Below are 25,728 nucleotides of genomic sequence, written 5' to 3'. Positions count from 1 at the left end.
AAATTTTAATTTTGCATGAATTAATTATGTGCCCTATCAGAACTAATATTTTACTACTTCATGCATCTCAATTTCTTTTGTTATTTCAATGAAAATAAACAAAATGCAATTCAATAAAAAATATGAATTTCTCATCGATTTTATGTTTAATAATGAACTTTCTTTTAACCTTTGCTGACATCTTTTCAATTAATACTTTAAAACAAAAAACCCTTTAATTTTGATGTTCTAGATCTGTGAGCTATCCTAATTATATGCACATGAGGTAGCATGGCCGAGCGGTCTAAGGCGCTGGATTAAGGCTCCAGTCTCTTCGGAGGCGTGGGTTCAAATCCCTCTGCTGCCATATTTATTATACAAAGAGTAGGCCAGTTATTGATGTCAAACTAGTTCTTTTTTTCCATTAGAAAGGATATTACCCAGCTGAAATTTGTTGGTGGAAGATTCCTCTAGCTACTCAACAGTTCATCATTGTTACAAGAGACTTCCCAAATGTTTTAAAAATGTTATCTGCTAACAGTCAAGATGAGCCAAAATTAAGTTGGCATGAAGTAATTAGAAGTAATATCATAACTAATATTTAATTACTGAGTTGTCTTATCATACAATTAGAGATGGAAATGTTGGCAACGTGACTCATTGGTATAAATTGATGGATTTATATTCCGATTTCTCTAACTTTTCTATCACTCTGGATTTTAATCTCACAGCTGTCTATTTTAGGTATTTGAATAATACTTCAAAGTTGTTTGGATACATCAGTTGCGCTAAATGAAGGAAATTTGAAGTCAAATATAATCATTACTTGTTAAATGTACCTGGCTTCTTTTGCATTTTATCTCAGCTTTTCCTGACTTTGGGTAAAGTTTTGAATGACATTCCAGATATGAGAGCTAAAATATTTTAAAGTGTACAGCAGGTTGTAGGATGACAGAGCTATTCAAGCTGTTGGAATCAAATCCCACTGCTGCCATATTTATTCTCCAAGGAGAAGATCCAGTGATGTATATCAAAGTGGTTTGCTAAAGTAGATAAGGTATAAAAGAAGCTAAATTTGGTTGGTGGAAGCACACCTTAAGCTGTCACATGCAGTAGTTTAAAACAATTTATCATCAACTGATGATTGATCAGATATTAACCAACTGAAAAGGACAAGATCCAGTGACTTATATCAAAGTGGTTTCCTAAAGTAGATAAGGTATAAAAGAAGCTACATTTGGTTGGTGGAAGCACACCTTAAGCTGTCACATGCAGTAGTTCAAAACAATTTATCATCAATTCATGATTGATCAGATATTAACCAACTGAAAAAGGATGGTGATAGTATCCCTCATTAGTCACCGAGTTCTAAACAGTTCATCATAGTTGCAACAGTCTTCTCAGACATTTAAAATAATGATATCTGCTAACAGTAAAGATATTCAAATTTTAATTTTGCATGAAGTAATTATGTGCCCAATCAGAACTAATATTTTACTACTTCATGCATCTCAATTTCTTTTGTTATTTCAATGAAAATAAACAAAATGCAATTCAATAAAAAATATGAATTTCTCATCGATTTTATGTTTAATAATGAACTTTCTTTTAACCTTTGCTGACATCTTTTCAATTAATACTTTAAAACAAAAAACCCTTTAATTTTGATGTTCTAGATCTGTGAGCTATCCTAATTATATGCACATGAGGTAGCATGGCCGAGCGGTCTAAGGCGCTGGATTAAGACTCCAGTCTCTTCGGAGGCGTGGGTTCAAATCCCTCTGCTGCCATATTTATTATACAAAGAGTAGGCCAGTTATTGATGTCAAACTAGTTCTTTTTTTCCATTAGAAAGGATATTACCCAGCTGAAATTTGTTGGTGGAAGATTCCTCTAGCTACTCAACAGTTCATCATTGTTACAAGAGACTTCCCAAATGTTTTAAAAATGTTATCTGCTAACAGTCAAGATGAGCCAAAATTAAGTTGGCATGAAGTAATTAGAAGTAATATCATAACTAATATTTAATTACTGAGTTGTCTTATCATACAATTAGAGATGGAAATGTTGGCAACGTGACTCATTGGTATAAATTGATGGATTTATATTCCGATTTCTCTAACTTTTCTATCACTCTGGATTTTAATCTCACAGCTGTCTATTTTAGGCATTTGAATAATACTTCAAAGTTGTTTGGATACATCAGTTGCGCTAAATGAAGGAAATTTGAAGTCAAATATAATCATTACTTGTTAAATGTACCTGGCTTCTTTTGCATTTTATCTCAGCTTTTCCTGACTGGGTAAAGTTTTGAATGACATTCCAGATATGAGAGCTAAAATATTTTAAAGTGTACAGCAGGTTGTAGGATGACAGAGCTATTCAAGCTGTTGGAATCAAATCCCATTGCTGCCATATTTATTCTCCAAGGAGAAGATCCAGTGATGTATATCAAAGTGGTTTCCTAAAGTAGATAAGGTATAAAAGAAGCTAAATTTGGTTGGTGGAAGCACACCTTAAGCTGTCACATGCAGTAGTTTAAAACAATTTATCATCAACTGATGATTGATCAGATATTAACCAACTGAAAAGGAGCAGATCCAGTGACTTATATCAAAGTGGTTTCCTAAAGTAGATAAGGTATAAAAGAAGCTACATTTGGTTGGTGGAAGCACACCTTAAGCTGTCACATGCAGTAGTTCAAAACAATTTATCATCAATTCATGATTGATCAGATATTAACCAACTGAAAAAGGATGGTGATAGTATCCTGCATTAGTCACCGAGTTCTAAACCGTTCATCATAGTTGCAACAGTCTTCTCAAACCTTTAAAATAATGATATCTGCTAACAGTAAAGATATTCAAATTTTAATTTTGCATGAATTAATTATGTGCCCTATCAGAACTAAAATTTTACTACTTCATGCATCTCAATTTCTTTTGTTATTTCAATGAAAATAAACAAAATGCAATTCAATAAAAAATATGAATTTCTCATCGATTTTATGTTTAATAATGAACTTTCTTTTAACCTTTGCTGACATCTTTTCAATTAATACTTTAAAACAAAAAACCCTTTAATTTTGATGTTCTAGATCTGTGAGCTATCCTAATTATATGCACATGAGGTAGCATGGCCGAGCGGTCTAAGGCGCTGGATTAAGGCTCCAGTCTCTTCGGAGGCGTGGGTTCAAATCCCTCTGCTGCCATATTTATTATACAAAGAGTAGGCCAGTTATTGATGTCAAACTAGTTCTTTTTTTCCATTAGAAAGGATATTACCCAGCTGAAATTTGTTGGTGGAAGATTCCTCTAGCTACTCAACAGTTCATCATTGTTACAAGAGACTTCCCAAATGTTTTAAAAATGTTATCTGCTAACAGTCAAGATGAGCCAAAATTAAGTTGGCATGAAGTAATTAGAAGTAATATCATAACTAATATTTAATTACTGAGTTGTCTTATCATACAATTAGAGATGGAAATGTTGGCAACGTGACTCATTGGTATAAATTGATGGATTTATATTCCGATTTCTCTAACTTTTCTATCACTCTGGATTTTAATCTCACAGCTGTCTATTTTAGGTATTTGAATAATACTTCAAAGTTGTTTGGATACATCAGTTGCGCTAAATGAAGGAAATTTGAAGTCAAATATAATCATTACTTGTTAAATGTACCTGGCTTCTTTTGCATTTTATCTCAGCTTTTCCTGACTTTGGGTAAAGTTTTGAATGACATTCCAGATATGAGAGCTAAAATATTTTAAAGTGTACAGCAGGTTGTAGGATGACAGAGCTATTCAAGCTGTTGGAATCAAATCCCACTGCTGCCATATTTATTCTCCAAGGAGAAGATCCAGTGATGTATATCAAAGTGGTTTGCTAAAGTAGATAAGGTATAAAAGAAGCTAAATTTGGTTGGTGGAAGCACACCTTAAGCTGTCACATGCAGTAGTTTAAAACAATTTATCATCAACTGATGATTGATCAGATATTAACCAACTGAAAAGGACAAGATCCAGTGACTTATATCAAAGTGGTTTCCTAAAGTAGATAAGGTATAAAAGAAGCTACATTTGGTTGGTGGAAGCACACCTTAAGCTGTCACATGCAGTAGTTCAAAACAATTTATCATCAATTCATGATTGATCAGATATTAACCAACTGAAAAAGGATGGTGATAGTATCCCTCATTAGTCACCGAGTTCTAAACAGTTCATCATAGTTGCAACAGTCTTCTCAGACATTTAAAATAATGATATCTGCTAACAGTAAAGATATTCAAATTTTAATTTTGCATGAAGTAATTATGTGCCCAATCAGAACTAATATTTTACTACTTCATGCATCTCAATTTCTTTTGTTATTTCAATGAAAATAAACAAAATGCAATTCAATAAAAAATATGAATTTCTCATCGATTTTATGTTTAATAATGAACTTTCTTTTAACCTTTGCTGACATCTTTTCAATTAATACTTTAAAACAAAAAACCCTTTAATTTTGATGTTCTAGATCTGTGAGCTATCCTAATAATATGCACATGAGGTAGCATGGCCGAGCGGTCTAAGGCGCTGGATTAAGACTCCAGTCTCTTCGGAGGCGTGGGTTCAAATCCCTCTGCTGCCATATTTATTATACAAAGAGTAGGCCAGTTATTGATGTCAAACTAGTTCTTTTTTTCCATTAGAAAGGATATTACCCAGCTGAAATTTGTTGGTGGAAGATTCCTCTAGCTACTCAACAGTTCATCATTGTTACAAGAGACTTCCCAAATGTTTTAAAAATGTTATCTGCTAACAGTCAAGATGAGCCAAAATTAAGTTGGCATGAAGTAATTAGAAGTAATATCATAACTAATATTTAATTACTGAGTTGTCTTATCATACAATTAGAGATGGAAATGTTGGCAACGTGACTCATTGGTATAAATTGATGGATTTATATTCCGATTTCTCTAACTTTTCTATCACTCTGGATTTTAATCTCACAGCTGTCTATTTTAGGCATTTGAATAATACTTCAAAGTTGTTTGGATACATCAGTTGCGCTAAATGAAGGAAATTTGAAGTCAAATATAATCATTACTTGTTAAATGTACCTGGCTTCTTTTGCATTTTATCTCAGCTTTTCCTGACTGGGTAAAGTTTTGAATGACATTCCAGATATGAGAGCTAAAATATTTTAAAGTGTACAGCAGGTTGTAGGATGACAGAGCTATTCAAGCTGTTGGAATCAAATCCCATTGCTGCCATATTTATTCTCCAAGGAGAAGATCCAGTGATGTATATCAAAGTGGTTTCCTAAAGTAGATAAGGTATAAAAGAAGCTAAATTTGGTTGGTGGAAGCACACCTTAAGCTGTCACATGCAGTAGTTTAAAACAATTTATCATCAACTGATGATTGATCAGATATTAACCAACTGAAAAGGAGCAGATCCAGTGACTTATATCAAAGTGGTTTCCTAAAGTAGATAAGGTATAAAAGAAGCTACATTTGGTTGGTGGAAGCACACCTTAAGCTGTCACATGCAGTAGTTCAAAACAATTTATCATCAATTCATGATTGATCAGATATTAACCAACTGAAAAAGGATGGTGATAGTATCCTGCATTAGTCACCGAGTTCTAAACCGTTCATCATAGTTGCAACAGTCTTCTCAAACCTTTAAAATAATGATATCTGCTAACAGTAAAGATATTCAAATTTTAATTTTGCATGAATTAATTATGTGCCCTATCAGAACTAAAATTTTACTACTTCATGCATCTCAATTTCTTTTGTTATTTCAATGAAAATAAACAAAATGCAATTCAATAAAAAATATGAATTTCTCATCGATTTTATGTTTAATAATGAACTTTCTTTTAACCTTTGCTGACATCTTTTCAATTAATACTTTAAAACAAAAAACCCTTTAATTTTGATGTTCTAGATCTGTGAGCTATCCTAATTATATGCACATGAGGTAGCATGGCCGAGCGGTCTAAGGCGCTGGATTAAGGCTCCAGTCTCTTCGGAGGCGTGGGTTCAAATCCCTCTGCTGCCATATTTATTATACAAAGAGTAGGCAAGTTATTTATGTCAAACTAGTTCTTTTTTTCCATTAGAAAGGATATTACCCAGCTGAAATTTGTTGGTGGAAGATTCCTCTAGCTACTCAACAGGTCATCATTGTTACAAGAGACTTCCCAAATGTTTTAAAAATGTTATCTGCTAACAGTCAAGATGAGCCAAAATTAAGTTGGCATGAAGTAATTAGAAGTAATATCATAACTAATATTTAATTACTGAGTTGTCTTATCATACAATTAGAGATGGAAATGTTGGCAACGTGACTCATTGGTATAAATTGATGGATTTATATTCCGATTTCTCTAACTTTTCTATCACTCTGGATTTTAATCTCACAGCTGTCTATTTTAGGTATTTGAATAATACTTCAAAGTTGTTTGGATACATCAGTTGCGCTAAATGAAGGAAATTTGAAGTCAAATATAATCATTACTTGTTAAATGTACCTGGCTTCTTTTGCATTTTATCTCAGCTTTTCCTGACTTTGGGTAAAGTTTTGAATGACATTCCAGATATGAGAGCTAAAATATTTTAAAGTGTACAGCAGGTTGTAGGATGACAGAGCTATTCAAGCTGTTGGAATCAAATCCCACTGCTGCCATATTTATTCTCCAAGGAGAAGATCCAGTGATGTATATCAAAGTGGTTTGCTAAAGTAGATAAGGTATAAAAGAAGCTAAATTTGGTTGGTGGAAGCACACCTTAAGCTGTCACATGCAGTAGTTTAAAACAATTTATCATCAACTGATGATTGATCAGATATTAACCAACTGAAAAGGACAAGATCCAGTGACTTATATCAAAGTGGTTTCCTAAAGTAGATAAGGTATAAAAGAAGCTACATTTGGTTGGTGGAAGCACACCTTAAGCTGTCACATGCAGTAGTTCAAAACAATTTATCATCAATTCATGATTGATCAGATATTAACCAACTGAAAAAGGATGGTGATAGTATCCCTCATTAGTCACCGAGTTCTAAACAGTTCATCATAGTTGCAACAGTCTTCTCAGACATTTAAAATAATGATATCTGCTAACAGTAAAGATATTCAAATTTTAATTTTGCATGAAGTAATTATGTGCCCAATCAGAACTAATATTTTACTACTTCATGCATCTCAATTTCTTTTGTTATTTCAATGAAAATAAACAAAATGCAATTCAATAAAAAATATGAATTTCTCATCGATTTTATGTTTAATAATGAACTTTCTTTTAACCTTTGCTGACATCTTTTCAATTAATACTTTAAAACAAAAAAACCTTTAATTTTGATGTTCTAGATCTGTGAGCTATCCTAATGATAAGCACATGTGGTAGCATGGCCGAGCGGTCTAAGGCGCTGGATTAAGGCTCCAGTCTCTTCGGAGGCGTGGGTTCAAATCCCTCTGCTGCCATATTTATTATACAAAGAGTAGGCCAGTTAATGATGTCAAACTAATTCTTTTTTTCCATTAGAAAGGATATTACCCAGCTGAAATTTGTTGGTGGAAGATTCCTCTAGCTACTCAACAGTTCATCATTGTTACAAGAGACTTCCCAAATGTTTTAAAAATGTTATCTGCTAACAGTCAAGATGAGCCAAAATTAAGTTGGCATGAAGTAATTAGAAGTAATATCATAACTAATATTTAATTACTGAGTTGTCTTATCATACAATTAGAGATGGAAATGTTGGCAACGTGACTCATTGGTATAAATTGATGGATTTATATTCCGATTTCTCTAACTTTTCTATCACTCTGGATTTTAATCTCACAGCTGTCTATTTTAGGCATTTGAATAATACTTCAAAGTTGTTTGGATACATCAGTTGCGCTAAATGAAGGAAATTTGAAGTCAAATATAATCATTACTTGTTAAATGTACCTGGCTTCTTTTGCATTTTATCTCAGCTTTTCCTGACTTTGGGTAAAGTTTTGAATGACATTCCAGATATGAGAGCTAAAATATTTTAAAGTGTACAGCAGGTTGTAGGATGACAGAGCTATTCAAGCTGTTGGAATCAAATCCCACTGCTGCCATATTTATTCTCCAAGGAGAAGATCCAGTGATGTATATCAAAGTGGTTTGCTAAAGTAGATAAGGTATAAAAGAAGCTAAATTTGGTTGGTGGAAGCACACCTTAAGCTGTCACATGCAGTAGTTTAAAACAATTTATCATCAACTGATGATTGATCAGATATTAACCAACTGAAAAGGACAAGATCCAGTGACTTATATCAAAGTGGTTTCCTAAAGTAGATAAGGTATAAAAGAAGCTACATTTGGTTGGTGGAAGCACACCTTAAGCTGTCACATGCAGTAGTTCAAAACAATTTATCATCAATTCATGATTGATCAGATATTAACCAACTGAAAAAGGATGGTGATAGTATCCCTCATTAGTCACCGAGTTCTAAACAGTTCATCATAGTTGCAACAGTCTTCTCAGACATTTAAAATAATGATATCTGCTAACAGTAAAGATATTCAAATTTTAATTTTGCATGAAGTAATTATGTGCCCAATCAGAACTAATATTTTACTACTTCATGCATCTCAATTTCTTTTGTTATTTCAATGAAAATAAACAAAATGCAATTCAATAAAAAATATGAATTTCTCATCGATTTTATGTTTAATAATGAACTTTCTTTGAACCTTTGCTGACATCTTTTCAATTAATACTTTAAAACAAAAAAACTTTTAATTTTGATGTTCTAGATCTGTGAGCTATCCTAATTATAAGCACATGTGGTAGCATGGCCGAGCGGTCTAAGGCGCTGGATTAAGGCTCCAGTCTCTTCGGAGGCGTGGGTTCAAATCCCTCTGCTGCCATATTTATTATACAAAGAGTAGGCCAGTTATTGATGTCAAACTGATTCTTTTTTTCCATTAGAAAGGATATTACCCAGCTGAAATTTGTTGGTGGAAGATTCCTCTAGCTACTCAACTGTTCATCATTGTTACAAGAGACTTCCCAAATGTTTTAAAAATGTTATCTGCTAACAGTCAAGATGAGCCAAAATTAAGTTGGCATGAAGTAATTAGAAGTAATATCATAACTAATATTTAATTACTGAGTTGTCTTATCATACAATTAGAGATGGCAATGGTGGCAACGTGACTCATTGGTATAAATTGATGGATTTATATTCCGACTTCTCTAACTTTCCTATCACTCTGGATTTTAATCTCACAGCTGTCTATTTTAGGCATTTGAATAATACTTCAAAGTTGTTTGGATTCATCAGTTGCGCTAAATGAAGGAAATTTGAAGTCAAATATAATCATTACTTGTTAAATGTACCTGGCTTTTTTTGCATTTTATCTCAGCTTTTCCTGACTTTGGGTAAAGTTTTGAATGACATTCCAGATATGAGAGCTAAAATATTTTAAAGTGTACAGCAGGTTGTAGGATGACAGAGCTATTCAAGCCGTTGGAATCAAATCCCACTGCTGCCATATTTATTCTCCAAGGAGAAGATCCAGTGATATATATCAAAGTGGTTTCCTAAAGTAGATAAGGTATAAAAGAAGCTAAATTTGGTTGGTGGAAGCACACCTTAAGCTGTCACATGCAGTATTTTAAAACAATTTATCATCAACTGATGATTGATCAGATATTAACCAACTGAAAAGGAGAAGATCCAGTGACTTATATCAAAGTGGTTTCCTAAAGTAGATAAGGTATAAAAGAAGCTACATTTGGTTGGTGGAAGCACACCTTAAGCTGTCACATGCAGTAGTTCAAAACAATTTATCATCAATTCATGATTGATCAGATATTAACCAACTGAAAAAGGATGGTGATAGTATCCTGCATTAGTCACCGAGTTCTAAACCGTTCATCATAGTTGCAACAGTCTTCTCAAACCTTTAAAATAATGATATCTGCTAACAGTAAAGATATTCAAATTTTAATTTTGCATGAATTAATTATGTGCCCTATCAGAACTAATATTTTACTACTTCATGCATCTCAATTTCTTTTGTTATTTCAATGAAAATAAACAAAATGCAATTCAATAAAAAATATGAATTTCTCATCGATTTTATGTTTAATAATGAACTTTCTTTTAACCTTTGCTGACATCTTTTCAATTAATACTTTAAAACAAAAAAACCTTTAATTTTGATGTTCTAGATCTGTGAGCTATCCTAATGATAAGCACATGTGGTAGCATGGCCGAGCGGTCTAAGGCGCTGGATTAAGGCTCCAGTCTCTTCGGAAGCGTGGGTTCAAATCCCTCTGCTGCCATATTTATTATACAAAGAGTAGGCCAGTTATTGATGTCAAACTAGTTCTTTTTTTCCATTAGAAAGGATGAAATTTATTGGTGGAAGATTCCTCTAGCTACTCAACAGTTCATCATTGTTACAAGAGACTTCCCAAATGTTTTAAAAATGTTATCTGCTAACAGTCAAGATGAGCCAAAATTAAGTTGGCATGAAGTAATTAGAAGTAATATCATAACTAATATTTAATTACTGAGTTGTCTTATTATACAATTAGAGATGGAAATGTTGGCAACGTGACTCATTGGTATAAATTGATGGATTTATATTCCGATTTCTCTAACTTTCCTATCACTCTGGATTTTAATCTCACAGCTGTCTATTTTAGGCATTTGAATAATACTTCAAAGTTGTTTGGATTCATCAGTTGCGCTAAATGAAGGAAATTTGAAGTCAAATATAATCATTACTTGTTAAATGTACCTGGCTTTTTTTGCATTTTATCTCAGCTTTTCCTGACTTTGGGTAAAGTTTTGAATGACATTCCAGATATGAGAGCTAAAATATTTTAAAGTGTACAGCAGGTTGTAGGATGACAGAGCTATTCAAGCCGTTGGAATCAAATCCCACTGCTGCCATATTTATTCTCCAAGGAGAAGATCCAGTGATATATATCAAAGTGGTTTCCTAAAGTAGATAAGGTATAAAAGAAGCTAAATTTGGTTGGTGGAAGCACACCTTAAGCTGTCACATGCAGTATTTTAAAACAATTTATCATCAACTGATGATTGATCAGATATTAACCAACTGAAAAGGAGAAGATCCAGTGACTTATATCAAAGTGGTTTCCTAAAGTAGATAAGGTATAAAAGAAGCTACATTTGGTTGGTGGAAGCACACCTTAAGCTGTCACATGCAGTAGTTCAAAACAATTTATCATCAATTCATAATTGATCAGATATTAACCAACTGAAAAAGGATGGTGATAGTATCCTACATTAGTCACCGAGTTCTAAACCGTTCATCATAGTTGCAACAGTCTTCTCAAACCTTTAAAATAATGATATCTGCTAACAGTAAAGATATTCAAATTTTAATTTTGCATGAATTAATTATGTGCCCTATCAGAACTAATATTTTACTACTTCATGCATCTCAATTTCTTTTGTTATTTCAATGAAAATAAACAAAATGCAATTCAATAAAAAATATGAATTTCTCATCGATTTTATGTTTAATAATGAACTTTCTTTTAACCTTTGCTGACATCTTTTCAATTAATACTTTAAAACAAAAAAACCTTTAATTTTGATGTTCTAGATCTGTGAGCTATCCTAATGATAAGCACATGTGGTAGCATGGCCGAGCGGTCTAAGGCGCTGGATTAAGGCTCCAGTCTCTTCGGAGGTGTGGGTTCAAATCCCTCTGCTGCCATATTTATTATACAAAGAGTAGGCCAGTTATTGATGTCAAACTAGTTCTTTTTTTTCCATTAGAAAGGATATTACCCAGCTGAAATTTGTTGGTGGAAGATTCCTCTAGCTACTCAACAGTTCATCATTGTTACAAGAGACTTCCCAAATGTTTTAAAAATGTTATCTGCTAACAGTCAAGATGAGCCAAAATTAAGTTGGCATGAAGTAATTAGAAGTAATATCATAACTAATATTTAATTACTGAGTTGTCTTATTATACAATTAGAGTTGGAAATGTTGGCAACGTGACTCATTGGTATAAATTGATGGATTTATATTCCGATTTCTCTAACTCTCATATCACTCTGGATTTTAATCTCACAGCTGTCTATTTTAGGCATTTGAATAATACTTCAAAGTTGTTTGGATTCATCAGTTGCGCTAAATGAAGGAAATTTGAAGTCAAATATAATCATTACTTGTTAAATGTACCTGGCTTCTTTTGCATTTTATCTCAGCTTTTCCTGACTTTGGGTAAAGTTTTGAATGACATTCCAGATATGAGAGCTAAAATATTTTAAAGTGTACAGCAGGTTGTAGGATGACAGAGCTATTCAAGCCACTGGAATCAAATCCCACTGCTGCCATATTTATTCTCCAAGGAGAAGATCCAGTGATATATACCAAAGTGGTTATCTAAAGTAGATAAGGTATAAAAGAAGCTAAATTTGGTTGGTGGAAGCACACCTTAAGCTGTCACATGCAGTAGTTTAAAACAATTTATCATCAACTGATGATTGATCAGATATTAACCAACTGAAAAGGAGAAGATCCAGTGACTTATATCAAAGTGGTTTCCTAAAGTATATAAGTTATGAAAGAAGCTACATTTGGTTGGTGGAAGCACACCTTAAGCTGTCACATGCAGTAGTTCAAAACAATTTATCATCAATTCATGATTGATCAGATATTAACCAACTGAAAAAGGATGGTGATAGTATCCTGCATTAGTCACCGAGTTCTAAACCGTTCATCATAGTTGCAACAGTCTTCTCAAACCTTTAAAATAATGATATCTGCTAACAGTAAAGATATTCAAATTTTACTTTTGCATGAACTAATTATGTGCCCTATCAGAACTAATATTTTACTACTTCATGCATCTCAATTTCTTTTTATTATTTCAATGAAAATAAACAAAATGCAATTCAATAAAAAATATGAATTTCTCATCGATTTTATGTTTAATAATGAACTTTCTTTTAACCTTTGCTGACATCTTTTCAATTAATACTTTAAAACAAAAAACCCTTTAATTTTGATGTTCTAGATCTGTGAGCTATCCTAATGATATACACATGTGGTAGCATGGCCGAGCGGTCTAAGGCGCTGGATTAAGGCTCCAGTCTCTTCGGAGGCGTGGGTTCAAATCCCTCTGCTGCCATATTTATTATACAAAGAGTAGGCCAGTTATTGATGTCAAACTGATTCTTTTTTTCCATTAGAAAGGATATTACCCAGCTGAAATTTGTTGGTGGAAGATTCCTCTAGCTACTCAACTGTTCATCATTGTTACAAGAGACTTCCCAAATGTTTTAAAAATGTTATCTGCTAACAGTCAAGATGAGCCAAAATTAAGTTGGCATGAAGTAATTAGAAGTAATATCATAACTAATATTTAATTACTGAGTTGTCTTATCATACAATTAGAGATGGAAATGTTGGCAACGTGACTCATTGGTATAAATTGATGGATTTATATTCCGATTTCTCTAACTTTCCTATCACTCTGGATTTTAATCTCACAGCTGTCTATTTTAGGCATTTGAATAATACTTCAAAGTTGTTTGGATTCATCAGTTGCGCTAAATGAAGGAAATTTGAAGTCAAATATAATCATTACTTGTTAAATGTACCTGGCTTCTTTTGCATTTTATCTCAGCTTTTCCTGACTTTGGGTAAAGTTTTGAATGACATTCCAGATATGAGAGCTAAAATATTTTAAAGTGTACAGCAGGTTGTAGGATGACAGAGCTATTCAAGCCACTGGAATCAAATCCCACTGCTGCCATATTTATTCTCCAAGGAGAAGATCCAGTGATATATACCAAAGTGGTTTCCTAAAGTAGATAAGGTATAAAAGAAGCTAAATTTGGTTGGTGGAAGCACACCTTAAGCTGTCACATGCAGTAGTTTAAAACAATTTATCATCAACTGATGATTGATCAGATATTAACCAACTGAAAAGGAGAAGATCCAGTGACTTATATCAAAGTGGTTTCCTAAAGTATATAAGGTATGAAAGAAGCTACATTTGGTTGGTGGAAGCACACCTTAAGCTGTCACATGCAGTAGTTCAAAACAATTTATCATCAATTCATGATTGATCAGATATTAACCAACTGAAAAAGAATGGTGATAGTATCCTGCATTAGTCACCGAGTTCTAAACAGTTCATCATAGTTGCAACAGTCTTCTCAAACCTTTAAAATAATGATATCTGCTAACAGTAAAGATATTCAAATTTTAATTTTGCATGAAGTAATTATGTGCCCAATCAGAACTAATATTTTACTACTTCATGCATCTCAATTTCTTTTGTTATTTCAATGAAAATAAACAAAATGCAATTCAATAAAAAATATGAATTTCTCATCGATTTTATGTTTAATAATGAACTTTATTTAACCGTTGCTGACATCTTTTCAATTAATACTTTAAAACAAAAAAACCTTTAATTTTGATGTTCTAGATCTGTGAGCTATCCTAATGATATGCACTTGTGGTAGCATGGCTGAGCGGTCTAAGGCACTGGATTAAGGCTCCAGTCTCTTTGGAGGTGTGGGTTCAAATCCCTCTGCTGCCATATTTATTATACAAAGAGTAGGCCAGTTATTGATGTCAAAGTGATTCTTTTTTTCCATTAGATAGGATATTACCCAGCTGAAATTTGTTGGTGAAAGATTCCTCTAGCTACTCAACAGTTCATCATTGTTGCAAGAGACTTCCCAAATGTTTTAAAAATGTTATCTGCTAACAGTCAAGATGAGCCAAAATTAAGTTGGCATGAAGTAATTAGAAGTAATATCATAACTAATATTTAATTACTGAGTTGTCTTATCATACAATTAGAGATGGAAATGTTGGCAACGTGACTCATTGGTATAAATTGAAGGATTTATATTTCGATTTCTCTAACTTTTCTATCACTCTGAATTTTAATCTCACAGCTGTCTATTTTAGGCATTTGAATAATACTTCAAAGTTGTTTGGATACATCAGTTGCGCTAAATGAAGGAAATTTGAAGTCAAATATAATCATTACTTGTTAAATGTACCTGGCTTTTTTTGCATTTTATCTCAGCTTTTCCTGACTTTGGGTAAAGTTTTGAATGACATTCCAGATATGAGAGCTAAAATATTTTAAAGTGTACAGCAGGTTGTAGGATGACAGAGCTATTCAAGCCGTTGGAATCAAATCCCACTGCTGCCATATTTATTCTCCAAGGAGAAGATCCAGTGATATATATCAAAGTGGTTTCCTAAAGTAGATAAGGTATAAAAGAAGCTAAATTTGGTTGGTGGAAACACACCTTAAGCTGTCACATGCAGTATTTTAAAACAATTTATCATCAACTGATGATTGATCAGATATTAACCAACTGAAAAGGAGAAGATCCAGTGACTTATATCAAAGTGGTTTCCTAAAGTAGATAAGGTATAAAAGAAGCTACATTTGGTTGGTGGAAGCACACCTTAAGCTGTCACATGCAGTAGTTCAAAACAATTTATCATCAATTCATGATTGATCAGATATTAACCAACTGAAAAAGGATGGTGATAGTATCCTGCATTAGTCACCGAGTTCTAAACCATTCATCATAGTTGCAACAGTCTTCTCAAACCTTTAAAATAATGATATCTGCTAACAGTAAAGATATTCAAATTTTAATTTTGCATGAATTAATTATGTGCCCTATCAGAACTAATATTTTACTACTTCATGCATCTCAATTTCTTTTGTTATTTCAATGAAAATAAACAAAATGCAATTCAATAAAAAATATGAATTTCTCATCGATTTTATGTTTAATAATGAACTTTCTTTTAACCTTTGCTGACATCTTTTCAATTAATACTTTAAAACAAAAAAACCTTTAATTTTGATGTTCTAGATCTGTGAGCTATCCTAATGATAAGCACATGTGGTAGCATGGCCGAGCGGTCTAAGGCGCTGGATTAAGGCTCCAGTCTCTTCGGAGGCGTGGGTTCAAATCCCTCTGCTGCCATATTTATTATACAAAGAGTAGGCCAGTTATTGATGTCAAACTAGTTCTTTTTTTCCATTAGAAAGGATATTACCCAGCTGAAATTTGTTGGTGGAAGATTCCTCTAGCTACTCAACAGTTCATCATTGTTACAAGAGACTTCCCAAATGTTTTAAAAATGTTATCTGCTAACAGTCAAGATGAGCCAAAATTAAGTTGGCATGAAGTAATTAGAAGTAATATCATAACTAATATTTAATTACTGAGTTGTCTTATCATACAATTAGAGATGGAAATGTTGGCAACGTGACTCATTGGTATAAATTGATGGATTTATATTCCGATTTCTCTAACTTTTCTATCACTCTGGATTTTAATCTCACAGCTGTCTATTTTAGGTATTTGAATAATACTTCAAAGTTGTTTGGATACATCAGTTGCGCTAAATGAAGGAAATTTGAAGTCAAATATAATCATTACTTGTTAAATGTACCTGGCTTCTTTTGCATTTTATCTCAGCTTTTCCTGACTTTGGGTAAAGTTTTGAATGACATTCCAGATATGAGAGCTAAAATATTTTAAAGTGTACAGCAGGTTGTAGGATGACAGAGCTATTCAAGCTGTTGGAATCAAATCCCACTGCTGCCATATTTATTCTCCAAGGAGAAGATCCAGTGATGTATATCAAAGTGGTTTGCTAAAGTAGATAAGGTATAAAAGAAGCTAAATTTGGTTGGTGGAAGCACACCTTAAGCTGTCACATGCAGTAGTTTAAAACAATTTATCATCAACTGATGATTGATCAGATATTAACCAACTGAAAAGGACAAGATCCAGTGACTTATATCAAAGTGGTTTCCTAAAGTAGATAAGGTATAAAAGAAGCTACATTTGGTTGGTGGAAGCACACCTTAAGCTGTCACATGCAGTAGTTCAAAACAATTTATCATCAATTCATGATTGATCAGATATTAACCAACTGAAAAAGGATGGTGATAGTATCCCTCATTAGTCACCGAGTTCTAAACAGTTCATCATAGTTGCAACAGTCTTCTCAGACATTTAAAATAATGATATCTGCTAACAGTAAAGATATTCAAATTTTAATTTTGCATGAAGTAATTATGTGCCCAATCAGAACTAATATTTTACTACTTCATGCATCTCAATTTCTTTTGTTATTTCAATGAAAATAAACAAAATGCAATTCAATAAAAAATATGAATTTCTCATCGATTTTATGTTTAATAATGAACTTTCTTTTAACCTTTGCTGACATCTTTTCAATTAATACTTTAAAACAAAAAACCCTTTAATTTTGATGTTCTAGATCTGTGAGCTATCCTAATTATATGCACATGAGGTAGCATGGCCGAGCGGTCTAAGGCGCTGGATTAAGACTCCAGTCTCTTCGGAGGCGTGGGTTCAAATCCCTCTGCTGCCATATTTATTATACAAAGAGTAGGCCAGTTATTGATGTCAAACTAGTTCTTTTTTTCCATTAGAAAGGATATTACCCAGCTGAAATTTGTTGGTGGAAGATTCCTCTAGCTACTCAACAGTTCATCATTGTTACAAGAGACTTCCCAAATGTTTTAAAAATGTTATCTGCTAACAGTCAAGATGAGCCAAAATTAAGTTGGCATGAAGTAATTAGAAGTAATATCATAACTAATATTTAATTACTGAGTTGTCTTATCATACAATTAGAGATGGAAATGTTGGCAACGTGACTCATTGGTATAAATTGATGGATTTATATTCCGATTTCTCTAACTTTTCTATCACTCTGGATTTTAATCTCACAGCTGTCTATTTTAGGCATTTGAATAATACTTCAAAGTTGTTTGGATACATCAGTTGCGCTAAATGAAGGAAATTTGAAGTCAAATATAATCATTACTTGTTAAATGTACCTGGCTTCTTTTGCATTTTATCTCAGCTTTTCCTGACTGGGTAAAGTTTTGAATGACATTCCAGATATGAGAGCTAAAATATTTTAAAGTGTACAGCAGGTTGTAGGATGACAGAGCTATTCAAGCTGTTGGAATCAAATCCCATTGTTGCCATATTTATTCTCCAAGGAGAAGATCCAGTGATGTATATCAAAGTGGTTTCCTAAAGTAGATAAGGTATAAAAGAAGCTAAATTTGGTTGGTGGAAGCACACCTTAAGCTGTCACATGCAGTAGTTTAAAACAATTTATCATCAACTGATGATTGATCAGATATTAACCAACTGAAAAGGAGAAGATCCAGTGACTTATATCAAAGTGGTTTCCTAAAGTAGATAAGGTATAAAAGAAGCTACATTTGGTTGGTGGAAGCACACCTTAAGCTGTCACATGCAGTAGTTCAAAACAATTTATCATCAATTCATGATTGATCAGATATTAACCAACTGAAAAAGGATGGTGATAGTATCCTGCATTAGTCACCGAGTTCTAAACCGTTCATCATAGTTGCAACAGTCTTCTCAAACCTTTAAAATAATGATATCTGCTAACAGTAAAGATATTCAAATTTTAATTTTGCATGAATTAATTATGTGCCCTATCAGAACTAAAATTTTACTACTTCATGCATCTCAATTTCTTTTGTTATTTCAATGAAAATAAACAAAATGCAATTCAATAAAAAATATGAATTTCTCATCGATTTTATGTTTAATAATGAACTTTCTTTTAACCTTTGCTGACATCTTTTCAATTAATACTTTAAAACAAAAAACCCTTTAATTTTGATGTTCTAGATCTGTGAGCTATCCTAATTATATGCACATGAGGTAGCATGGCCGAGCGGTCTAAGGCGCTGGATTAAGGCTCCAGTCTCTTCGGAGGCGTGGGTTCAAATCCCTCTGCTGCCATATTTATTATACAAAGAGTAGGCAAGTTATTTATGTCAAACTAGTTCTTTTTTTCCATTAGAAAGGATATTACCCAGCTGAAATTTGTTGGTGGAAGATTCCTCTAGCTACTCAACAGTTCATCATTGTTACAAGAGACTTCCCAAATGTTTTAAAAATGTTATCTGCTAACAGTCAAGATGAGCCAAAATTAAGTTGGCATGAAGTAATTAGAAGTAATATCATAACTAATATTTAATTACTGAGTTGTCTTATCATACAATTAGAGATGGAAATGTTGGCAACGTGACTCATTGGTATAAATTGATGGATTTATATTCCGATTTCTCTAACTTTTCTATCACTCTGGATTTTAATCTCACAGCTGTCTATTTTAGGTATTTGAATAATACTTCAAAGTTGTTTGGATACATCAGTTGCGCTAAATGAAGGAAATTTGAAGTCAAATATAATCATTACTTGTTAAATGTACCTGGCTTCTTTTGCATTTTATCTCAGCTTTTCCTGACTTTGGGTAAAGTTTTGAATGACATTCCAGATATGAGAGCTAAAATATTTTAAAGTGTACAGCAGGTTGTAGGATGACAGAGCTATTCAAGCTGTTGGAATCAAATCCCACTGCTGCCATATTTATTCTCCAAGGAGAAGATCCAGTGATGTATATCAAAGTGGTTTGCTAAAGTAGATAAGGTATAAAAGAAGCTAAATTTGGTTGGTGGAAGCACACCTTAAGCTGTCACATGCAGTAGTTTAAAACAATTTATCATCAACTGATGATTGATCAGATATTAACCAACTGAAAAGGACAAGATCCAGTGACTTATATCAAAGTGGTTTCCTAAAGTAGATAAGGTATAAAAGAAGCTACATTTGGTTGGTGGAAGCACACCTTAAGCTGTCACATGCAGTAGTTCAAAACAATTTATCATCAATTCATGATTGATCAGATATTAACCAACTGAAAAAGGATGGTGATAGTATCCCTCATTAGTCACCGAGTTCTAAACAGTTCATCATAGTTGCAACAGTCTTCTCAGACATTTAAAATAATGATATCTGCTAACAGTAAAGATATTCAAATTTTAATTTTGCATGAAGTAATTATGTGCCCAATCAGAACTAATATTTTACTACTTCATGCATCTCAATTTCTTTTGTTATTTCAATGAAAATAAACAAAATGCAATTCAATAAAAAATATGAATTTCTCATCGATTTTATGTTTAATAATGAACTTTCTTTTAACCTTTGCTGACATCTTTTCAATTAATACTTTAAAACAAAAAAACCTTTAATTTTGATGTTCTAGATCTGTGAGCTATCCTAATGATAAGCACATGTGGTAGCATGGCCGAGCGGTCTAAGGCGCTGGATTAAGGCTCCAGTCTCTTCGGAGGCGTGGGTTCAAATCCCTCTGCTGCCATATTTATTATACAAAGAGTAGGCCAGTTAATGATGTCAAAAAAATTCTTTTTTTCCATTAGAAAGGATATTACCCAGCTGAAATTTGTTGGTGGAAGATTCCTCTAGCTACTCAACAGTTCATCATTGTTACAAGAGACTTCCCAAATGTTTTAAAAATGTTATCTGCTAACAGTCAAGATGAGCCAAAATTAAGTTGGCATGAAGTAATTAGAAGTAATATCATAACTAATATTTAATTACTGAGTTGTCTTATCATACAATTAGAGATGGAAATGTTGGCAACGTGACTCATTGGTATAAATTGATGGATTTATATTCCGATTTCTCTAACTTTTCTATCACTCTGGATTTTAATCTCACAGCTGTCTATTTTAGGCATTTGAATAATACTTCAAAGTTGTTTGGATACATCAGTTGCGCTAAATGAAGGAAATTTGAAGTCAAATATAATCATTACTTGTTAAATGTACCTGGCTTCTTTTGCATTTTATCTCAGCTTTTCCTGACTTTGGGTAAAGTTTTGAATGACATTCCAGATATGAGAGCTAAAATATTTTAAAGTGTACAGCAGGTTGTAGGATGACAGAGCTATTCAAGCTGTTGGAATCAAATCCCACTGCTGCCATATTTATTCTCCAAGGAGAAGATCCAGTGATGTATATCAAAGTGGTTTGCTAAAGTAGATAAGGTATAAAAGAAGCTAAATTTGGTTGGTGGAAGCACACCTTAAGCTGTCACATGCAGTAGTTTAAAACAATTTATCATCAACTGATGATTGATCAGATATTAACCAACTGAAAAGGACAAGATCCAGTGACTTATATCAAAGTGGTTTCCTAAAGTAGATAAGGTATAAAAGAAGCTACATTTGGTTGGTGGAAGCACACCTTAAGCTGTCACATGCAGTAGTTCAAAACAATTTATCATCAATTCATGATTGATCAGATATTAACCAACTGAAAAAGGATGGTGATAGTATCCTGCATTAGTCACCGAGTTCTAAACCGTTCATCATAGTTGCAACAGTCTTCTCAAACCTTTAAAATAATGATATCTGCTAACAGTAAAGATATTCAAATTTTAATTTTGCATGAATTAATTATGTGCCCTATCAGAACTAATATTTTACTACTTCATGCATCTCAATTTCTTTTGTTATTTCAATGAAAATAAACAAAATGCAATTCAATAAAAAATATGAATTTCTCATCGATTTTATGTTTAATAATGAACTTTCTTTTAACCTTTGCTGACATCTTTTCAATTAATACTTTAAAACAAAAAAACCTTTAATTTTGATGTTCTAGATCTGTGAGCTATCCTAATGATAAGCACATGTGGTAGCATGGCCGAGCGGTCTAAGGCGCTGGATTAAGGCTCCAGTCTCTTCGGAGGCGTGGGTTCAAATCCCTCTGCTGCCATATTTATTATACAAAGAGTAGGCCAGTTATTGATGTCAAACTAGTTCTTTTTTTCCATTAGAAAGGATGAAATTTATTGGTGGAAGATTCCTCTAGCTACTCAACAGTTCATCATTGTTACAAGAAACTTCCCAAATGTTTTAAAAATGTTATCTGCTAACAGTCAAGATGAGCCAAAATTAAGTTGGCATGAAGTAATTAGAAGTAATATCATAACTAATATTTAATTACTGAGTTGTCTTATTATACAATTAGAGATGGAAATGTTGGCAACGTGACTCATTGGTATAAATTGATGGATTTATATTCCGATTTCTCTAACTTTCCTATCACTCTGGATTTTAATCTCACAGCTGTCTATTTTAGGCATTTGAATAATACTTCAAAGTTGTTTGGATTCATCAGTTGCGCTAAATGAAGGAAATTTGAAGTCAAATATAATCATTACTTGTTAAATGTACCTGGCTTTTTTTGCATTTTATCTCAGCTTTTCCTGACTTTGGGTAAAGTTTTGAATGACATTCCAGATATGAGAGCTAAAATATTTTAAAGTGTACAGCAGGTTGTAGGATGACAGAGCTATTCAAGCCGTTGGAATCAAATCCCACTGCTGCCATATTTATTCTCCAAGGAGAAGATCCAGTGATATATATCAAAGTGGTTTCCTAAAGTAGATAAGGTATAAAAGAAGCTAAATTTGGTTGGTGGAAGCACACCTTAAGCTGTCACATGCAGTATTTTAAAACAATTTATCATCAACTGATGATTGATCAGATATTAACCAACTGAAAAGGAGAAGATCCAGTGACTTATATCAAAGTGGTTTCCTAAAGTAGATAAGGTATAAAAGAAGCTACATTTGGTTGGTGGAAGCACACCTTAAGCTGTCACATGCAGTAGTTCAAAACAATTTATCATCAATTCATAATTGATCAGATATTAACCAACTGAAAAAGGATGGTGATAGTATCCTGCATTAGTCACCGAGTTCTAAACCGTTCATCATAGTTGCAACAGTCTTCTCAAACCTTTAAAATAATGATATCTGCTAACAGTAAAGATATTCAAATTTTAATTTTGCATGAATTAATTATGTGCCCTATCAGAACTAATATTTTACTACTTCATGCATCTCAATTTCTTTTGTTATTTCAATGAAAATAAACAAAATGCAATTCAATAAAAAATATGAATTTCTCATCGATTTTATGTTTAATAATGAACTTTCTTTTAACCTTTGCTGACATCTTTTCAATTAATACTTTAAAACAAAAAAACCTTTAATTTTGATGTTCTAGATCTGTGAGCTATCCTAATGATAAGCACATGTGGTAGCATGGCCGAGCGGTCTAAGGCGCTGGATTAAGGCTCCAGTCTCTTCGGAGGCGTGGGTTCAAATCCCTCTGCTGCCATATTTATTATACAAAGAGTAGGCCAGTTATTGATGTCAAACTAGTTCTTTTTTTTCCATTAGAAAGGATATTGCCCAGCTGAAATTTGTTGGTGGAAGATTCCTCTAGCTACTCAACAGTTCATCATTGTTACAAGAGACTTCCCAAATGTTTTAAAAATGTTATCTGCTAACAGTCAAGATGAGCCAAAATTAAGTTGGCATGAAGTAATTAGAAGTAATATCATAACTAATATTTAATTACTGAGTTGTCTTATTATACAATTAGAGTTGGAAATGTTGGCAACGTGACTCATTGGTATAAATTGATGGATTTATATTCCGATTTCTCTAACTCTCATATCACTCTGGATTTTAATCTCACAGCTGTCTATTTTAGGCATTTGAATAATACTTCAAAGTTGTTTGGATTCATCAGTTGCGCTAAATGAAGGAAATTTGAAGTCAAATATAATCATTACTTGTTAAATGTACCTGGCTTCTTTTGCATTTTATCTCAGCTTTTCCTGACTTTGGGTAAAGTTTTGAATGACATTCCAGATATGAGAGCTAAAATATTTTAAAGTGTACAGCAGGTTGTAGGATGACAGAGCTATTCAAGCCACTGGAATCAAATCCCACTGCTGCCATATTTATTCTCCAAGGAGAAGATCCAGTGATATATACCAAAGTGGTTATCTAAAGTAGATAAGGTATAAAAGAAGCTAAATTTGGTTGGTGGAAGCACACCTTAAGCTGTCACATGCAGTAGTTTAAAACAATTTATCATCAACTGATGATTGATCAGATATTAACCAACTGAAAAGGAGAAGATCCAGTGACTTATATCAAAGTGGTTTCCTAAAGTATATAAGTTATGAAAGAAGCTACATTTGGTTGGTGGAAGCACACCTTAAGCTGTCACATGCAGTAGTTCAAAACAATTTATCATCAATTCATGATTGATCAGATATTAACCAACTGAAAAAGGATGGTGATAGTATCCTGCATTAGTCACCGAGTTCTAAACCGTTCATCATAGTTGCAACAGTCTTCTCAAACCTTTAAAATAATGATATCTGCTAACAGTAAAGATATTCAAATTTTACTTTTGCATGAACTAATTATGTGCCCTATCAGAACTAATATTTTACTACTTCATGCATCTCAATTTCTTTTTATTATTTCAATGAAAATAAACAAAATGCAATTCAATAAAAAATATGAATTTCTCATCGATTTTATGTTTAATAATGAACTTTCTTTTAACCTTTGCTGACATCTTTTCAATTAATACTTTAAAACAAAAAACCCTTTAATTTTGATGTTCTAGATCTGTGAGCTATCCTAATAATATACACATGTGGTAGCATGGCCGAGCGGTCTAAGGCGCTGGATTAAGGCTCCAGTCTCTTCGGAGGCGTGGGTTCAAATCCCTCTGCTGCCATATTTATTATACAAAGAGTAGGCCAGTTATTGATGTCAAACTGATTCTTTTTTTCCATTAGAAAGGATATTACCCAGCTGAAATTTGTTGGTGGAAGATTCCTCTAGCTACTCAACTGTTCATCATTGTTACAAGAGACTTCCCAAATGTTTTAAAAATGTTATCTGCTAACAGTCAAGATGAGCCAAAATTAAGTTGGCATGAAGTAATTAGAAGTAATATCATAACTAATATTTAATTACTGAGTTGTCTTATCATACAATTAGAGATGGAAATGTTGGCAACGTGACTCATTGGTATAAATTGATGGATTTATATTCCGATTTCTCTAACTTTCCTATCACTCTGGATTTTAATCTCACAGCTGTCTATTTTAGGCATTTGAATAATACTTCAAAGTTGTTTGGATTCATCAGTTGCGCTAAATGAAGGAAATTTGAAGTCAAATATAATCATTACTTGTTAAATGTACCTGGCTTCTTTTGCATTTTATCTCAGCTTTTCCTGACTTTGGGTAAAGTTTTGAATGACATTCCAGATATGAGAGCTAAAATATTTTAAAGTGTACAGCAGGTTGTAGGATGACAGAGCTATTCAAGCCACTGGAATCAAATCCCACTGCTGCCATATTTATTCTCCAAGGAGAAGATCCAGTGATATATACCAAAGTGGTTTCCTAAAGTAGATAAGGTATAAAAGAAGCTAAATTTGGTTGGTGGAAGCACACCTTAAGCTGTCACATGCAGTAGTTTAAAACAATTTATCATCAACTGATGATTGATCAGATATTAACCAACTGAAAAGGAGAAGATCCAGTGACTTATATCAAAGTGGTTTCCTAAAGTATATAAGGTATGAAAGAAGCTACATTTGGTTGGTGGAAGCACACCTTAAGCTGTCACATGCAGTAGTTCAAAACAATTTATCATCAATTCATGATTGATCAGATATTAACCAACTGAAAAAGAATGGTGATAGTATCCTGCATTAGTCACCGAGTTCTAAACAGTTCATCATAGTTGCAACAGTCTTCTCAAACCTTTAAAATAATGATATCTGCTAACAGTAAAGATATTCAAATTTTAATTTTGCATGAAGTAATTATGTGCCCAATCAGAACTAATATTTTACTACTTCATGCATCTCAATTTCTTTTGTTATTTCAATGAAAATAAACAAAATGCAATTCAATAAAAAATATGAATTTCTCATCGAT

At 32.9% G+C, this 25,728-nt stretch overlaps 16 non-coding genes across 16 annotated transcripts; all 16 read left to right on the top strand.

Annotated features, from left to right (window-relative positions):
• The first annotated feature begins 264 nt into the window (after nt 1-264).
• TRNAL-AAG (transfer RNA leucine (anticodon AAG)) lies at nt 265-346 on the top strand. Its single transcript has one exon. It is a non-coding gene; the product is annotated as a tRNA-Leu (tRNA).
• Nucleotides 347-1,687: 1,341 nt separating this feature from the next.
• On the top strand, nt 1,688-1,769 carry TRNAL-AAG (transfer RNA leucine (anticodon AAG)). Its single transcript has one exon. It is a non-coding gene; the product is annotated as a tRNA-Leu (tRNA).
• Nucleotides 1,770-3,108: 1,339 nt separating this feature from the next.
• Nucleotides 3,109-3,190, top strand: TRNAL-AAG (transfer RNA leucine (anticodon AAG)). Its single transcript has one exon. It is a non-coding gene; the product is annotated as a tRNA-Leu (tRNA).
• Nucleotides 3,191-4,531: 1,341 nt separating this feature from the next.
• TRNAL-AAG (transfer RNA leucine (anticodon AAG)) lies at nt 4,532-4,613 on the top strand. The gene has a single exon. It is a non-coding gene; the product is annotated as a tRNA-Leu (tRNA).
• Nucleotides 4,614-5,952: 1,339 nt separating this feature from the next.
• TRNAL-AAG (transfer RNA leucine (anticodon AAG)) lies at nt 5,953-6,034 on the top strand. The gene has a single exon. It is a non-coding gene; the product is annotated as a tRNA-Leu (tRNA).
• Nucleotides 6,035-7,375: 1,341 nt separating this feature from the next.
• On the top strand, nt 7,376-7,457 carry TRNAL-AAG (transfer RNA leucine (anticodon AAG)). The gene has a single exon. It is a non-coding gene; the product is annotated as a tRNA-Leu (tRNA).
• Nucleotides 7,458-8,798: 1,341 nt separating this feature from the next.
• Nucleotides 8,799-8,880, top strand: TRNAL-AAG (transfer RNA leucine (anticodon AAG)). Its single transcript has one exon. It is a non-coding gene; the product is annotated as a tRNA-Leu (tRNA).
• A 2,753-nt stretch (nt 8,881-11,633) lies between these two features.
• On the top strand, nt 11,634-11,715 carry TRNAL-AAG (transfer RNA leucine (anticodon AAG)). Its single transcript has one exon. It is a non-coding gene; the product is annotated as a tRNA-Leu (tRNA).
• A 1,343-nt stretch (nt 11,716-13,058) lies between these two features.
• Nucleotides 13,059-13,140, top strand: TRNAL-AAG (transfer RNA leucine (anticodon AAG)). The gene has a single exon. It is a non-coding gene; the product is annotated as a tRNA-Leu (tRNA).
• Nucleotides 13,141-15,903: 2,763 nt separating this feature from the next.
• On the top strand, nt 15,904-15,985 carry TRNAL-AAG (transfer RNA leucine (anticodon AAG)). The gene has a single exon. It is a non-coding gene; the product is annotated as a tRNA-Leu (tRNA).
• Nucleotides 15,986-17,326: 1,341 nt separating this feature from the next.
• Nucleotides 17,327-17,408, top strand: TRNAL-AAG (transfer RNA leucine (anticodon AAG)). The gene has a single exon. It is a non-coding gene; the product is annotated as a tRNA-Leu (tRNA).
• Nucleotides 17,409-18,747: 1,339 nt separating this feature from the next.
• On the top strand, nt 18,748-18,829 carry TRNAL-AAG (transfer RNA leucine (anticodon AAG)). The gene has a single exon. It is a non-coding gene; the product is annotated as a tRNA-Leu (tRNA).
• Nucleotides 18,830-20,170: 1,341 nt separating this feature from the next.
• TRNAL-AAG (transfer RNA leucine (anticodon AAG)) lies at nt 20,171-20,252 on the top strand. Its single transcript has one exon. It is a non-coding gene; the product is annotated as a tRNA-Leu (tRNA).
• A 1,341-nt stretch (nt 20,253-21,593) lies between these two features.
• TRNAL-AAG (transfer RNA leucine (anticodon AAG)) lies at nt 21,594-21,675 on the top strand. The gene has a single exon. It is a non-coding gene; the product is annotated as a tRNA-Leu (tRNA).
• Nucleotides 21,676-23,005: 1,330 nt separating this feature from the next.
• TRNAL-AAG (transfer RNA leucine (anticodon AAG)) lies at nt 23,006-23,087 on the top strand. The gene has a single exon. It is a non-coding gene; the product is annotated as a tRNA-Leu (tRNA).
• A 1,343-nt stretch (nt 23,088-24,430) lies between these two features.
• TRNAL-AAG (transfer RNA leucine (anticodon AAG)) lies at nt 24,431-24,512 on the top strand. The gene has a single exon. It is a non-coding gene; the product is annotated as a tRNA-Leu (tRNA).
• Nucleotides 24,513-25,728: the final 1,216 nt, after the last annotated feature.

This window comes from Taudactylus pleione, unplaced genomic scaffold (genome assembly GCF_031769625.1).
Source record: "Taudactylus pleione unplaced genomic scaffold, aTauple2 ptg000016l, whole genome shotgun sequence".
Taxonomy (NCBI): Eukaryota; Metazoa; Chordata; class Amphibia; order Anura; family Myobatrachidae; genus Taudactylus; species Taudactylus pleione.
The sequence above is the reverse complement of the archived record's forward strand: the minus strand, read 5'-3'. Positions and strand labels throughout refer to the sequence as shown.